At 45.2% G+C, this 15618-nt stretch overlaps 1 protein-coding gene across 1 annotated transcript in view; it reads right to left on the bottom strand.

The window, feature by feature from the left end:
- Positions 1–4526: 4526 nt before the first annotated feature.
- The window catches only part of LOC140629651 (nebulin-like), an 86387-nt gene continuing 75295 nt past the window's right edge, over positions 4527–15618 (bottom strand). Inside the window, exons 22-23 of the mRNA XM_072819161.1 lie at positions 6242–10193; positions 4527–6075 (exon numbers count right to left, since the gene is read on the bottom strand). The gene's annotated coding sequence lies outside the window, so the exon portion shown is untranslated. The remainder of the gene's footprint in view (positions 6076–6241; positions 10194–15618) is intronic.

The following is a 15618-nucleotide window of genomic DNA, read 5'->3' as shown; positions in this document are numbered from 1 at the left end:
AACTTTTCCCATCATGTGGTCTCCTCAAGGATCAATATGGCATGAATGAGTGCATTTATTTTGGGGCTCTCTATTCTGCTGCAGTGTGTCCTTACTTTTATGCCAGGACACGCTGCTTGCCTAGTGTGGCTGTCTAATGTACTTGGAAGTCAGCAACTACCGAGCCATCACCTTGTTCTTCATTCTCAACAATGTTTTGGTACCTGTATTCCTTTGTGGTTCCATCTGTATTTTAGCAGCTTTTAGATTTCTATAATATGACAGACATTGTGATTGAAGAGTTGCTACATTGACCCTGTGGCCATTTATCCAAGAACGGGGTGTTCACCTCATTCTCTTAGTGTGCAAAGGCCTCCAATAGTGCCTGGCATGTGTGGGTGATCCCAGGAACAACCTACATGTGAATGGTCATATCAGGCCAGCAATTAATGTAATAGGAATGAGCAGGGGTTATGTCTTGCTCATTGTTGGACGCTAGTGCTCTGCAGTCCAAGGAGAGTCTGTCTATAGTCCATTTGACACAATCATTAACTCGATAATTACACTAAAATCATAAAAGAAAATAAACCCTCCAATTGCTCACTCACATTAGCCACATGTCAGGGGTCTCCATAACTGCTGGAATTTCACATGCCACATTTGGAGAGGAACACTGTAAAGGGCGAGTAGAATGGACATGATGAAGTGGATTCCTATAGCATCTCGGTCTCACTAGAAGGTTTGAAACTGTGATCCCTGTCATGTTGAAGGTCTCTGACTCCCCCAAGTCCAGTGCACATCTGAGAACACACCAGAAAGGTCAGGCAGGTAGATGCCTCACGACCCACAGAGAACTCAACTAGAGTAGATGAATGGGTGAGACCCTCCCTCCAATAACAGGATTGCTCATGCTTGTGTTCCTACAGATTTGTGTGTGGAGAGCATAGACGACTCCAGTGGTGGGGAGGAAGTCTCGGCAGGTAGGGAACAGGGCTCAGGTAGGGAACAGTGGCAGAGGGCTCCTGGGACCCTGGGGGTGCATCTCCTACTCCGGAGAATGGAGAAGGTGGGCAAGAAATCAAAAATGAAAGGGAAATACTGGCTAGCAATCTGATGCGTTCATCTCCTATTTTACTGACGTCATAGGACCAGAAATTGTGTCCAGGCGCCTTCCGTGTGTGCCGCATTTCTAATCCCCCTCCCTGGGTTTGCTGTTTTATTATTATTTTTTTAATAATAAATTTATTTTATTGGTGTTCAATTTGCCAACATACAGAATAACACCCAGTGCTCATCCCGTCAAGTGCCCCCCTCAGTGCCTGTCACCCATTCACCCCCAACCCCCGCCCTCCTCCCCTTCCACCACCCCTAGTTCCTTTCCCAATGTTAGGAGTCTTCATGTTCTATCTCTTTTTCTGATATTTCCTACCCATTTCTTCTCTCTTCCCTTCTATTCCCTTAAAGAAGATGTGGTTTATGTATACAATGGAATATTCCTCAGCCATTAGAAATGACAAATACCCACCATTTGCTTCGACATGGATGGAACTGGAGGGTATCACGCTGAGTGAAATAAGTCAATCGGAGAAGGACAAACATTATATGGGTTTGCTGTTTTAATGATCTAGCCCATACAATGTGTACTTCCTACCCTTCTCTGCTGCCAAACATCAAAGCTTGGTTTTGTTGCCCAGCACCACTCAGCAGTCGTGTGGCAGAGATTGGGTATCGTTCTTGTCATTGCCCTATGATGGACATGACCTGGGTGCCAGAGCAACACTCTCCCAAATCTGAGAACCAGGAAACTAAGTTGTCATGTGAGCTGGGAGGTGGATGAGAAGGAAACTCTGAAACCACAATGAGATACTACCTCACACCAGTGAGAATGGGGAAAATTAACAAGGCAGGAAACCACAAATGTTGGAGAGGATGCAGAGAAAAGGGAACCCTCTTGCACTGTTGGTGGGAATGTGAAATGGTGCAGCCACTCTGGAAAACTGTGTGGAGGTTCCTCAAAGAGTTAAAAATAGATCTGCCCTATGACTCAGCAATTGCACTGCTGGGGATTTACCCCAAAGATGCTGATGTAATGAAATGCCGGGACACCTGCACCCTTATGTTTATAGCAGCAATGTCCACAATAGCCAAACTGGAAGGAGCCTCGGTGTCCATCGAAAGATGGATGGATAAAGAAGATGTGGTCTATGTATGCAATGGAATATTCCTCAGCCATTAGAAGTGACAAAAACCCACCATTTGCTTCAAGGTGGATGGAACTGGAGGGTATTATGCTGAGTGAAGTAAGTCAACCGGAGAAGGACAAACATTATATGGTCTCATTCATTTAGAGAATATAAATAATAGTGAAAGGGAATAGAAGGGAAGGGAGAAGAAATGGGTAGGATATATCAGAAAGAGAGACAGAACATAAAGACTCCTAACTCTGGGAAACGAACTAGGGGTGGTGGAAGGGGAGGAGGGCGGGAGGTGGGGGTGAATGGATGACAGGCACTGAGGGGGGCACTTGACGGGATGGGCACTGGGTGTTATTCTGTATGTTGGCAAATTGAACACCAATAAAAATAAGTTTATTATTAAAAAAATAAAATGGCAAAAAAAAAAAAAGAGAAGGAAACTCTGTCCCGCGTAAGATACATGACGTGTAATAGACTTTCAGGCTCCTGACCCATTTCCCACACCTTTAAGTCAACTCCCAGCATTGGGGATGTTAAGGGACATCTCCTCTGTGGTCACTTAGGTAATGCCAGCTTCACCACACAAACCAGTCTGTCATAAACATGCTTCCATGAGCGAGAGGCCACATACTGAAGACCTGGAGACGCTCCTTGGCCACAGGGGACCTAGAGACCTGTGTGAAGGTGTGGCTGGGCCTGCTTCACACACACACACACACATACACACACACACACACATACACACACAACTTTTGACCAAGCATCCCGTGGACCTGTCACCAGGCATGGCCTAGACCTAGGGCAGAACATCTGCTAGCAGGGCTACAGGGTCACTGTTCCTTTCACAATCCAATTCTCCAGCCTCACAGCATAGGCCTTGTCCCCCTACACCCTACTTATGCCCACCCCATCACCTGTCCTCAGACCTGCCCAGGGCCCTACCACCCTGACCTCCCTGTAAGGTTCAGCACCAGCCCTGGCAGGCACCATGTATTCAGTGGGCTACCCTGTTTGATATTTTCCAGTACTTCACTTGAAAATTCAGGGGGAATTTGGACAACTGACTACCCTATCATTTCCACTTCTGCTCTATAACACTTCTGGGAACAGATGAGGTTGTTTAAGGCTGGCTCGTGTGCCAAGGAAGATCATCACGTCCCAAGAGCAAACACTGGATATGTGGACATGTGTGGCACCGTCTCATTCAAGTTCCCCAGCCATCCCAGACCAAGATAGCTTCTCCTCACACAGAGGGTTCAGGGGATTGACTGAGTGGGTGCCAGTATATCTCCTGCCAGTCCTTGGCTATCCAATATATTTCTTTTTAATTTTATTTATTTATTTATTTACGATAGTCACAGAGAGAGAGAGAGAGGCAGAGACACAGGCAGAGAGAGAAGCAGGCTCCATGCACCGGGAGCCCGATGTGGGATTCGATCCCCGGTCTCCAGGATCGCGCCCTGAGCCAAAGGCAGGCGCCAAACCGCTGCGCCACCCAGGGATCCCCAGCTATCCAATATTTAAGAACAATATGATTGGTGGAGGATGGAAAGGGGAAGGAAATGGAGAGTTGTTAGGAGAGGAGGAAGGGGAGTAGGGAGAGAGAAAGGTCAAGTCCTGGTCACACAGTCACAGGGACAGTGACCTCCCAGGGACAGTGACCTCCCAGAGGAGGGACAGGATGACACAGACATCATTCCTAGGTATGGAGAGAACCCAAAGGTGGGACAGGCAGCTGGGAGATGAGAGACCCACTTCCACCCTGTAGAGATGAAGGGACTAAGGGCAGAGAGGCCCCAGAGCTGAGGACCCATCATCTTGAGGTCAGAGTCCCTCATCCCAAGAGGAGCAAGCCATGGGTTCTCACCCCCACTAACTTTCCATTTCCTTTCTCATGGCCACGCCAACCTCATTGCTGCCCTGCCCACTGGAAGATGACTCCACGGATAGCAGGGATTCAGATGAAAGGAGCAACATTGTGCCTGTAATTAATTCATTTCCTCCTCTGTCTCTTGTACTTCCTCTCTCTGCTGCCCATAAGCACCTCTTCCTAGATATTCCCCAGATCCATCCTCTACGATGTCCCCACTGAAGACCTTTGGCTCCTGCAGGCACTTAGTCTTGGCACCTGCAGTGTCTATGGAATCACTCTACAGACCTCTTCCCCCCTCTTTCAGCATCACCCTCACCCGTCACCACTGAGTCTGGGATCAGCTCTGAACAGCCAAGGAGGGAGTGGGCCTGGGGTCAGCAGGGCGGAGCCCACCCAGGTGGGTAGGAATCAGGAAGGGGACCTGCTGTGTGACCCCAGCAAGTGCCCCCACTCCCTGGTTTGGTATCTGTAGTCATGCCTGATTTTGCTCTTCCTTTCAGCTCTCAAGAAGCATTGCTTCCACTGATATAAGGGAGGAAGCAACAGAAGAAATCGGTCACTCAGGAGAAAAAGAGGAACTAGGAAGAAGGTGAGTTTGGCAGAAAGAGAGGAAGCAACACAGACACATGTTCTCCACACCTCCCTGACATACTTGTTGGCAGCGCAGGAAAATCAACCAAAAAGCTGGGGTGCTGCTCTTCAGGGCTGAGAACGCAAGAGGAAGGTCATGATCCCTACAGGTCCTGAAGGATGCCCTGAGTACATCTCACAGGGAACAGGACCCAAACCCATAGGAGGCCCTGAGAGGGCTATTGTATGTCCTCCAGCTGCTGATGAATGTAGAGGGAGGGGACCAGAGAAGGCCTGTGCACTGTACTCCTCTGGCAGAGGGCCCCTGGAGTTGTGCACCCCCTCGCTCTGCAGGACCCAGCCCTGCCCTCCTAACTACTGATGGAAGCTGATATCTCACCCCAGAACATTATCAGTTGGGGAGGTGGCCTGAACCTCCACTTTAGATGTCTGAGGAATGAGTGACATCATACAGACCCCGAGGCCCATGCGAGCAGCACAGCTCACCTCATCCAGTGGTGCATCCCTGGGGCACAGAGTAGACCCCGGCACCATCGGGACACATAGATTGTCCCTCAATTGGGAGTTTCCCATCTCCTGGGGTCCCCTGAGCCTCAATGAAGCCTGTGGGACATGGGGGGGGTGGTCACCTCATGGCACATTTCTTGGTGTGAGTGTGAGGCTCTACTGTTCTGCTCAATCTGCAGGCCAGGCCATCAGGGGGTAGGCCGCGCCATCTGCTCCCAACTTACCCATGTCCATCCCTCAGTGTGAGTGTCATGCAAAGTCACTTCCTGTGCGAGACCAGAGCACATCATCCCTGCCAGGCTGCCTGCAATGCCCATGGCCACAAAGTTTCCTCCACAGAATAGGGCAGGTTGAGGGCTCCCAGAGTGGGCCACAGTCAGGGAAGGGGCCCCCGGGACACTGGGGATATAGCCTTCATTTAGCCCCGGGGGCCTGGAGGCTTTACTTTGCTCATGCCACACATGCGTCCTGCGGGCAACCTCCACCCCAAAGCCTCAGAAGGCAGGTCCAACAAGAAACCCTAGACTCCTAGTTAGAGCTGCCCCCAAACAACACAGCGCTCCATCTCCTACAACTGCCTCTGATGTTTTCTGCAGCGGCACAGCAGGACAGTCTGACCTCGTCCCAGAAGCTCCAGATTCTCCTGAGGTCCTCAGAGACGGTGAGCCACGAGATGCCTCGGCCTTGGTCTGCAGCTTTGGTGGGGACTCAGAGGATGGAAAGGCGTGAACTGGATGCACCTGGACACGAGGAGAAGCAACACGCCTGGAGGATCTGTTCCCCCGGACGTGACATGGCAGGCCTCCCCAACAAAAGACCTTTGTGCTTCTCACAAGCAGAATGGATGCCAGAGGACATGACAAAAGGATCCTCTGTGATGGACACCACACCCAGAGTGGGGGTTCCTCATGACTGCTGATTATGGACACACTGAAAAGGAAGCAATGATACAGGCTGTCAGGCATGCATTTTTGGGGTGAGACTGGCCACCTGGGACTGCGTTCAGCAAGCAGCCCTCCTGGCTTTCCCCCTGTCTGCTGGAGGGGATGCTCCTCCTCCAGTTCTCCCCCCACTCACCAGCAGAAATACAGCTTACCAGAGGTGCAGGAAGAAGCAGGACTGCCAGGACCCCAAGGCCACCCTGGAATGTGCTGGAGGGGCAAGCTGGCTGCATCCTTTCTGGAACAGGACACACGGCTCACCTGGGGCCCCACTCTCCCTGTCAGAGCCCCTTCCAGTTACGTCCTCATATTCACTCTCCTCAGCCCCTTCCACCCAGCTCACCCCTGCTTACTCCCCAGTATCAGGCTGGACTAATCATTGGGTCCCCAAGCAGCTGCCTCTGCCCTCTGGCCCACACCAGGCAGGGAGTCTGCAGGAGAAGCCCCACCCTCGGAAGGCCAGCTCCCAAACTCTACAGTCCCTTTCCTCTCCCATGTTAAAGGCAGATGCCGGTTCCGCCTTTCCTGCTACCGCCATACAACCCTCATGGAACCCCCACGTGATGTGCCCATGGTCTCCCGTCTTGCCCTAGCACAGCTCCGCTCCCACCAGGTTCCTGCTGAACCTCCCTCTGCAAGCCTGCCACTCATTTCTGCAGGCTCTTCTAGCTCTTCCAACAACACCCCTGCAGGCTGGGACCTCACTGAGGGGGGCACTTGACGGGATGAGCACTGGGTGTTATTCTGTATGTTGGCAAATTGAACACCAATAAAAAATAAATTATAAAAAAAAACCGGATTCAAGTGCAATCATTGTTGAAAAAGAAAAACTATAAGTTCCTCTATTTAAAATAGTGGGGACTGTGTGCCCGGTTGTCATGTTTACTATAAATGTCTGATTTTCAGGAGCAGGTAATGAATATCAGGTTGAGGTGACTGTATTTCATTTGTATTCTCTTAGTCTTGAATCATTAGCATGGTGCTAGACTTACTTTTGCTTCTGTAAAAAAGCAAAGGAACTAACTAAATAACAAAGAAGAAACCCTTATAGCTTCAAAATACTTTTATTTCTCTACTTTTGCCTTACTTCACCAGCTCACACGCTTGTGGGAATTTAATTCTTTATTAGTCAAAGAAATGTGTGCTTCCTCATCATGGCTTGTTTAAAACAGTGCTCTAGAAGCTATTATCTACATACAACATAAGGAGAATATGCTCCCAACCTCTATGAAAACTTTGAATTAATGGTAGTGTTACAACGAAACCACACTGCAGATTTGCGAAGTTATTTTATTTTAGATATACCATAAACATGTGGTTTGATGTCTTCTTATCGCATTTGATTACTTATCTTGTGCAGCACGGCTGTGGCCCCTGCAACCTATGCCACCTGGCTTTGAAATATGAAAGCCAGCCCCATGGCTTCACCCCAGCTCACATACATGAATTCCCCTCTATTTCTGGCCTCTGGCTATTTCCATTTATGCCTTAAGACACTTTTGGACCTAAGAGTCAGTCTCTGTGATATTGTTCATTTCCAACTGTTTAGACTGCATCAGAAAGACTGTAGGCAAGGTTCAGTATCTACAAGTGAGTCACCATGATACACAACACCACAAACACAGGATAAAAATCATGTGTCCTATCAATAGATGAAGGAAAATGATTATCAAAATTTGACACCCATGCATGATAAACGCTCGACAAAGTAGGTTTAGTAAGAACATACCTCAACATACTAAGAGCCATATATGAAAAATACACAGCCAATATCATACCCAATGATGAAACACTGAGAACTCTTCTGTTAAGATTAGGAACAGGACAAGAAAGTCCACTCTCACCACTTTAGTTCAACATATTACTGGAAAACCCAGCCAGAGCAATTAACAAGGAAAACAAGAGGCATCCATATTGGTAAAGAAGTTAAATGGCCACTATGTGAAGATAACATGATACTTTATACAGAAAACTCTAAAGGCTCCACCAAAAAGATATTTGGAAATAAGTGAATTTAGTAAAGTTGTAGGATACAAAATTAATACCCAGAAATTGGTAGTGTTTCTAGGCAGTAATAAAGTAGAAAGAAGAATTAAAAACACAACTGTATTCAAAATTGCACAAAAGGAATAAAATATATAGGAATAAACCTAATCAAAAAGGCAAAAGTCCTGTGGTCCAAAAACTATAAAGCACCAATGAAAGTAATTGAAGATGACACACACAAATGGAGATATCACATGAATTGGAAGAAATCAATCTTGTTAAAATGTCCATAGTACCCAAAGCACCTACATATTCAACACATTTCCTATGAAAATACTAGCAGGCTATCTCACAAAACAAGAACAAATAATATCCAAATAAGTATGAAAACACCAAGGACCCTGGACAGGGTCACCTGGGTGACTCAGTCAGTTAAGCATCTACCTTCAGCTCAGGTCATGATCCCAGGGTCCTGGGATGGAGCCCCACATAGGGCTGCTTCCTGATTAGTGGGGAGCCTGCATCTCCCTCTCCCTCTGACTGTTGCTCCTCCTACTCATTCTCTCTCTCTCTCTTTTTCTGTCTCCATCTCTCTCATGCTCTCTCTCTGAAATAAATAAATGAATAAAATCTTCAAAAATAACTACCAATGTGAGCAGCCAAAGCAATTCTGAGAAAGAAGAAGAAAGCTAGAACTACCAAAATTCCAGTTCTCATGGCATGTTGCAAACCTGTAGTGATCAAAACACTATGGTACAGGCACAAAAGTAGACACACAGAACAAACAGCACAGAAATAAACCCACAATGGATAGTCAACTAATTTATGAAAAGGAGACAAGAACATCCAGTCGAAAAAGATGATGTCAATTTATGATGTCAGAATGCTGGACAGTTATGGGCAAAAGAATGAACCTGGAACCCTTTCTAATGCCACACACAGAAGTAAAGTCAAAATGGATTAAAGACCTAGATGTGAGACCCGAAGCCTTAAAAATCCTAGAAGAGAACAGAGGGGGTCATTTTGCTGACTTCAACTGTCACATTTCTCTGGCTAGGTCTCCTAAAGCAAGAGGCGCTAAAGGAAGAATAAACTTTTAGGACTAAAACAAAATAAAAAGCTTCTGCAGAGCAAAAGAAACCATCACATACTAACATACAACCTACTGAATGGAAGGAGATATTTGCAAATGACATATCTGATGAAGAATTAGTCTCCAAATATGTAAAGAAATTAGGGAACCACACCAAAAAAACCCCTAAAGAATCAAATTTAAAAATGGATACAAGATATGAACAGATATTTCTCCAAAAGGACATACAGATGGCCAACAGGTACACAGAAGGATGCTCAATAGCACTCTTCATCAGGGATATGCAAATAATCAAACATGCTCCGAGATATCACCTCACACCTGTAATAATGGCTAAAACCAAAATCACAAGAAACAACAAGTATTCATGTGGATGTGGACAAAAGGCCACCTCGTGCGCTGTTGATGGAAATGCAAACTGGTGCGGCCACTGTAGGGAAGTTTCTCAGAAAAAGATAAAACAATAACCATAACCATATGGAATTCCTCATACCGGGTATCTACGCAAAGAATATGAAAACACTTAGTGAGGAAGATATATGCACTCCTATGCTTATGGCAGGGATATTTATAATAGCCAAATTGTGTAAGTACCCAAGTGTCCTTCCATAGATAAATGGATAAAAAAGATGTGGTATAGAGATATAATGGAATATTAATAAGGCATAAAAGAATGAAGTCCCAGGGTCTTGGGATTGGGCTGGCATCAGGTTCCCCACAGGGAGCCTACTTCTCTGTCTACCTATGTCTTTGACTTTCTGTGTTCTCCTGAAACAACAAATTATTTAAAAAACTAAAACCCCCAAAATTCTAATACCTCGCCACCCACATTCAGTCAAGAATCTTGTAAATTTCATTACAAAATATATATTTTAGGTTGAGGTGCTTCAGTCCACTGCTACCACTTTAATCTTAGCCATCCTCATGTAGTCCAGATGACCACTCCAAAATCCGGACCGTAGAACCTGAGCGAGAAATATGAGTCAGACAGGAATTCCAAAAGTATCTTGTGACACACCCTCTTCTCCCTGTACAGAGATACAGAAATCATTAACAAAATATATCTTAAATGAAAACACATGGATGGGAGCACAATCATAGTAAAATCAAGCATCAGAAGGCATAAGGAAACACCAACATGAGCAAGGCTTAAACATGTGCATAATGACCACTGTGTTATGAATAAGGTGAAGGTACCTGAGATCTCAGGTCCATGGGGAAATAGAAACTGAGTAATCCAGGTGAGATAGTCAGAGGCAAATTCAGTGTTTAAAACCAGGGGCCACAGGAGGATTCTCAATTTCATGAAAGCAGAGATGCCAAAATGGATGCAGATAACTTTGCAGGGCTACAGAAGGCTTAGAGTAGCATCCTGGGATTTTTATGATAACCACTAGAAACATGATTAAAAATAGAAATCCAGCTGATCCAAGATGGTGATGTAGAAAGACCCTGAATTCACCCTGTCTGTGGACATATCCTATCTCTACCAACAGCAAGACAGACAGAGACAATGGTGATGAGGGGAATCCTCACTCCTGACATGGCAAAATACAGTGGGGAGGGATAGTACTGAGGGTCCATGAGCAGATTTATTGGCACTGGGGCACAGAAGAAAAGCTGGGGTTGAAAAGAGCAACTAGAATATAAAGGAAACTGTCTTATAAACCTGACAAAAGGCAGGGTAGTGGCCAGGACTCTTGACTGGTTGTAGGGGCTGGCAAGAGCCATGATTTACAATATCCCCCCAACTTGACAAGGTAGAAAGGAGCAGGAGCTGGAAGTCCTCATATACCTATCAACTCAGACTCAGGCCCCCAGCCCACACCAGTGCCTGCCATTCCAAGAAGGCAGCCCCAGAGCAGCAGACACTGAGATCCCTGGACAGCACTCACTACACTACACCTGTCTTGCCGAGGTGCCATAGGCATAGATAACCTCATAATACTCCATGTCCACAGAAATTTAACTCCAGAAGGATTGCTAGGTCACCCGTGGTGTGGAGTGCTCTGGGGCCTCCTGGCTCATGCCTACTTTGGCTTCAGCCCCCCAGGCAGGGCACTTCCTTCATCCAGCACCTCAGCTTCCTGGCATGACACCCACCTCAACTCCAGGCACCCCACCAGGGCATCCTCTCTGGGAACACACTAGGACCCCCAATCCCACTTCAATCCTGGCTCCAATTGCCACCCCAGGTTTCAGCTGGTGCTGAGCATACTGAGACCCCAATTTGTACCCAGTTCACATTAAGCTGCCTTATTAGGATTCCCTCTGAACAGAGATCCCTGGGACACCACCCTGGCTCAGACACACTTCATTTTTTTTAATAAAATAATTTTTTTATTGGTGTTCAATTTACCAACATACAGAATAACACCCAGTGCTCATCCCATCAAGTGTTCCTCTCAGTGCCCGTCACCCACTCTCCCCCACCCCCCGCCCTCCTCCCCTTCCACCACCCCTAGTTCGTTTCCCAGAGTTAGGAGTCTTTATGTTCTGTCTCCCTTTCTGATATTTCCCACACACTTCTTCTCCCTTCCCTTATATTCCCTTTCACTATTATTTATATTCCCCAAATGAATGAGAACATATAATATTTGTCCTCCGATTGACTTACTTCACTCAGCATAATACCCTCCAGTTCCATCCACGTTGAAGCAAATGGTGGGTATTTGTCATTTCTAATTAGCCTTAATATTCTTGAGGAGCACTGGCCAGTTATAGAATAATCCTTAGTACAGGTTTGCCTGTTTCCTCACACCTGGATTCAAGGCAGGGGCTCTTGTAGATTTACAACAGATATAACACCGTGTTTTTCTCAGTTTATCATGTTGGGGAACATGTGATATTACCTGGTAATTTTATTTTTGATTGTTTAGTTAAGATGAAGTCTGATAGATTTGATTTCACCATTCTAAAGTGACTGCTTTTTTCTTTGGTAATTGATAAACTTGCTGGAGGAAGACACCTTGAGATTACTCAAATTTACTCTTCCTCACTCAAGTTCTACTCACCAATTTTAGTATCCACTGATTCTTGCCCGAAACACTCTTACTATGATGCTCACCAAACAGTGCTCCTTCTGTACTTTCAGTGCTCCTTCTTTGTATATTAGTTCATTTTCTACTGGAAGGAAGAACTTCTCATTCTTCTCTGTGAACGTCTGTATGACTTGACTTATGTAAATGTGGACTCGTGGGTACTTATTTATGGATGATAATAGTTTACCCTCACCTGATGCTGACTCTGTCTCCTGCACATGACTAACCATCCTCCCTCCTAATGCAACTACCATCACCTGACCCTGGACTGCTGTCACTAGAACTTTGTGTTGCCAGTTTTTGAACTTTCCCTAAGTTCAAAAGGGAACTTTTTGAAAAGTTTGAAAACATTTCAGATGTTTCTACTTTCACCAATACTTAGAGGACTCTTCTGTATCCTTTGGTAGATGTCTTTTGTGAACATATGTATGAATTTTTGTTGAGGATTTACCTGGGAATAGAACGTTCCATGTCATTAGATGCTACTCATCAGTTTTGTAAGATAGCTGCCGCAATGCAAATGCCCACCATCAGCTCAAGCATTCTTGCAGCTTATGGTCTTAAGACTTACTGTTAGAGACCTCATCTCTTTAGCTGTGACTGGTAGACACTCAGTATTCACTCTAGTACCCTTTCCTTGGCATGACCTTGTCTTCAATTTCTATCCGTCTCCCTCTGTGAGGCTATCAGTACATTTGTAGCCCCGAGCCACTCAGCTATGTTTACTGGAGTGGGCAGACACCTTGGCAGAAAGAAGCCCCAATTGCTGGGACGATCTGTCTGGATTCCCACTTGTCTCCTATTTTAATGCTATTACTGTTTATTGCCTGGATAAACTGGCTAAGCCTTAAACAGGCACCCCCCTATATTCTCATTAGCCTGACTACCTCTTCTCAGGAGGAGACAGGTTCATGCTCTCCCAGAAGCTGAAATTGCAGGAGACAGTGTTAGCTGGCCACTCTCAGGAAACTTCAGAATCATTAGATTAAAAAGTTAGAACCTAGAAAATTTTAAACTCCTATTTAAAAGCTTGACCTGTGTGGTGGTGGTGGTGGTGGTGGTGGTGGGTGGGTGTGTGTGTGATGTACATCAAAAAGATTAGATACTTTAAAAAGCACATCTGTTTTTAACACTGTCAGGAAGCTCCACACCACACAGTTTTCCAGAGTGGCTTACCAGTTCACATTCCCACCAACAGTTCAAGAGGGTTCCCCTTTCTCCACATCCTCTCCAACATTTGTTGTTTCCTGTCTTGTTAATTTTCACCATTCTCACTGGTGTGGGGTGGTATCTCATTGGGGTTTTGATTTGTATTTCCCTGATGGCAAGTGATGCGGAGCATTTTCTCATGTGCTTGTTAGCCATGTGTAGATCTTCTTTGGTGCAATTTCTGTTCATATCTTTTGCCCATTTCATGATTGGATTGCAGCAATAACCACAATAGCCAAACTGGGGAAGGAGTCTTGGTGTCCATCAAAAGATGAATGGATAAAGAAGATGTGGTCTGTATATACAATGGAATATTACTCAGCCATGAGAAATGATGAATACCGACCATTTGCTTCAACACAGATGGAGCTGGAGGGTATTATGTTGAGTGAAGTAAGTCAATTGGAGAAGGACAAACATTATATGTTTTCACTCATACAAGGATTATAAAAATAAGTGAAAGGGATTATAGGGAAAAGGAGAAAAAATGAGTGGGAAATATCAGAGAGGGTGACAGCACATGAGAGACTCCTAACTCTGAGAAAGGAACAAGGGGTAGTAGAAGGGGAGGTGGGCAGGGGGATCGGGTGACTGGATGATGGGCACTGAGGGGGGCACTTGACAGGATAAGCACTAGGTGTTCTACTATATGTTGGCAAATTGAACTCAAATTAAAAAAATAAAAATAGGGAACCCTGGGTGGCGCAGCGGTTTAGCGCCTGCCTTTGGCCCAGGGCGCGATCCTGGAGACCCAGGATCGAATCCCACGTTGGGCTCCTGGTGCATGGAGCCTGCTTCTCCCTCTGCCTGTGTCTCTGCCCCCCCCCTCTCTCTGTGTGACTATCATAAATAAAAATAAAAATTAAAAAAAATTAAAAAAATAAAAATAAGTGGAAAAATATACAAAAATAAATAAATAAAAAGCACATCTGTAAATTCATTTTGTCTTTGTCACTAAGTGATCCGAATGGACTTAGACAAATCCTAGGCAAAAAATGAAGGATTGGAATCTTATCAACCACACACACTGACCAAAGTCCATTATAATTAGAAATCATTAAACCACATACACTCAAAACCACAAAATCATTTTTAAGGAACAAGTGTAGTAGAGAGATTAGCATCGATGGAAATGAAAAGAAACAGCTATAGAACAGAGAGACTCCAGTGGTATGTATGCCTCAAACTGTGTGAAACAGCAAACTGGTAACAAGGGACCTGCAGCCATTGATGAATGAATGACAATGAACCCTGCATTTTAATGCACTAAAACAGGGTGAACTTAAATAGTAAAATAAACAATGAAAAGTAGAAACTAAATAGAGAACAATGAATAATTCTACAGATGAAAATATGAAAGTTTGACATTGCCAAGAGTGAAGGAAAAAAGTAAAAGGCTCAACATCATTAGAAACAAGAAGAGTTTACAACTGCAGATTCACTGGAGATTACAGAAATAGTAGTGGAAGCCATGGGCTAGAGGGTGGCACTGAATCTGAGGATTCAAAATGTAGTTTTTAGAAAAGTACAACCAATTAACTGTTGGTGAAGTGAATAAAAAAAAAACTGCACATAAATATGCAGATAATATATTTGAACAATGTCCACACCCTTTTATGTGGAAAGAACCTGTCTAGAATGAGAAACAGATTCCCTAATATGATCAAGGATGTGTGCCAAAATCTTCCTTAAGTACTACCATGTTAAAAAGTAACAAGAATGGCCATATTGCTGATTTTCTGAGCACAGTCAGAAACCAGCCAAGCAGGGAGGGATTTTCTTCAGTGCTCAAGGCCCAAGAAATGTTGGAAAAAACCCTACTCTGCTGCCTGTGAATGGGGCAGTTCCTCTAACTCCCAAACTTTGTTGCTCAGGGGTAAACCGGGATCCTAATTATTTGTCTCAGTAGGTTGCTAAAGAATGCTCCTTGTGCTGTGTTGATGAGCCCCTCATGGACAAGATATTGTTAGCCACCTGTTCTCCTGACATTCAGTTATGTTCCAAAAACATGTTTGTGGAAGGCTCTGTATCATCTTTCTATTGCTGCCTAACAAAGTATGGCAAATATGGCAGCTCAAGACAACCCTCACATGTTCCTGCACGGTTCTGTGTGCATTAGATGTCTGGCACTCCATGGCTCTCAGGGCTTTACAAGGCAGAGATTAAAATGTCAGACAAGCCATGGGCTCATCTAGAGGCTTCG

The sequence above is a fragment of the Canis lupus genome (genome assembly GCF_048164855.1).
Source record: "Canis lupus baileyi chromosome 27 unlocalized genomic scaffold, mCanLup2.hap1 SUPER_27_unloc_5, whole genome shotgun sequence".
Lineage (NCBI taxonomy): Eukaryota > Metazoa > Chordata > Mammalia > Carnivora > Canidae > Canis > Canis lupus.
Note: the sequence above shows the minus strand (reverse complement) of the source record. Positions and strands in the feature narration are given on the sequence as shown.